Source organism: Lactuca virosa, chromosome 3 (genome assembly GCF_052849685.1).
Source record: "Lactuca virosa cultivar CGN04683 chromosome 3, Lactuca_virosa_CGN04683_v6, whole genome shotgun sequence".
Taxonomy (NCBI): Eukaryota; Viridiplantae; Streptophyta; class Magnoliopsida; order Asterales; family Asteraceae; genus Lactuca; species Lactuca virosa.
The window spans coordinates 3,227,855-3,230,129 of record NC_136428.1 but is presented as its reverse complement, the minus strand read 5'-3'; positions in this window follow the sequence as shown (position 1 = coordinate 3,230,129).

The window sequence follows — 2,275 nt, the reverse complement described above, 5'->3', positions numbered from 1 at the left end:
TCTGTTGTTGATCACAAAACATCTACACCCAAAGATATGAAAGAAGCGAACATTTGGCTTGCGGTTGTTAAGGCCCTCATATGGTGTTTTATTGAGGCGTTTGCACACAATGCTTCGGTTTTGTACAAAGCATGCGGTTGCGACAGCTTCAGCCCAGAAATAGAGAGGAAGGTGTGCGAAGTTGAGCATGGATCTGGCTGCTTCTACTAGAGTGCGGTTCCCTCTCTCTACTACTCCATTTTGTTGCGGTGTGTAGGGAGCTGAGAAGTTGTGAGTGATGCCCTTGGGCACCAAGAAACTGTTGAGAAGATGATTAGTAAACTCGGTTCCATTATCACTACGGATGCGTCGTACTGGCAGCTTTATCTGAAGTTCTATTTCCTTGATGAAATTGATGAGAATCTGCGGTGTTTCTGACTTGAGTCTGAGGAAGAAAACCCATGTGAAGCGTGTGAAGTCATCTACTATAACCAGTATGTATTTCTTGTGATGTAGACTGGCTACGGTGGATGGACCGCAGAGATCAATGTGCAGGAGCTCAAGTGGTTCAGAAATTGAAGAGTCAATCACCATGGGGTGACTTGCTTTGGATTGCTTTCCACATTCACATGCAGGGCAGAGAGTATAATTGCTGAACTTGAGAATAGGGAGTCCTCTGACTAGTTCTCCAGTGACCAAATTGTTGATGTATTTGAAGTTGAGATGAGCTAGCTTGCGGTGCCATAGCCAGCTGACTTCGGACACAGCTTTGGATAGGAAACATAACTGCGGTTTGCCTATGATCAGAGAGACATCCAGAGGATACATAGTACCTTCGGATCGAGACTTGATCAAACATGTGCTCCTATCACTTGTCATTACATAACAAAATTGATCATCAAATTCAACTCGATGGCCTGCCTTACATAGTTGGCCAACACTGATGAGATTGTGTTTAAGGCTTTCTACATAAGCAACCTTTTGAATAGAGAAGTTCCCCATAGTGAGAACACCGTAACCTCGGATAATCCCATTCGCATTGTTGCCGAATGTAACATTTCCACCGTTGCAAATTGGCCTGAAATCTCGAAGGTATTCTAACCTTCCGGTCATGTGCAAGGAGCAGGAACTGTCGATTAACCATTCTTCTTCTTGTTCCTCCTTGCACAAGGCCTGAGAATTACACCGTTAGTTTAGGCATCCAAACTAGTTTGGAGCCTGGGATAACAAATGAGTTTCTAAAGGATGCATGGACCGAGGTTGCAGGTACAGGTTTCTTGTCAACTTCTAATCCTAGTTCTGGGTGTTTGTGTAGTTTTGGAGTGTTGTGTGTTTTTGAAAAGTTACGAGGTTTCTGACTCCAACTAGATTTGACATAGGATGAATCTTTTTGGCAACTACACTGACATTTGCAGGTTGAGATTTTGTCTTTTGTTCTGACACCATGTTTGGTCAGCGGTCTAAAGGATGAGTTGGGCTTGTGACCGGTCCGCGGTTGAAAACATCTGACATGAGTGTTGTTTGGTTTCTGAAAAGTTTGTTTTGAAAAAGGTTTAGCACGTGTAGATCTTTGTGTCCTTTTTGTTGGATTTGGTAGAATATCCTTCCACTTGTTAAAATTTTGATGTGACTTTAAAAGTGTTGGAGTGGGTAAAATACCTCAGAGATGAGCCGTTCCGCAGCAGCCATGAATTCCTTGTGATCTGCTTATCGATTGTTGTCAAGGGACCGGATTCCCATTTCAACTTTGAGGGAGATACGCTCAGCAGCCAATCTCTCACGAGTTTCCAAGCGTTCAATTCTGTCGATCAATGACTGCGGTCCGGATGTGTCTTCTAGTTGCGGTTGAGTTGGCTTGACCGCAACAAGAATTTGATCGACCTTTGCTTGCAGGCTCAAAAATTCCTTTCTTGTGACAACATTCTTCTTCTTTTTCTTTTTCTCTTTGGGCTTAGAAGTCAAATGGTGAGAGCCACTGGATTCTTCTTCTTCATCGAACATCATAAGATCATCATCTGAGGGAGAGGGTTTGTTTACCTCTTGTAGATCAACATCATCAAGACCGAAGGTGGGAGCAGAGCTGACTTCTATGGCGGTTCCTTCGTCTTGTGAGTCTTGAACTGTTGGAGTTGGAGGGACTTTGGAAGCATTTTGATCAGCAGTTGCTTCTTGAGCTTTGCGGAGAGTTTCTGCCATCTCAGACATCCAGTCTTGAACTTTCAATATAGTGGCTACGGTATTGGCATTGTTAATTGCATCTGCCCAATACTTAGCCACAGCCTGGATTTCTTGTTCT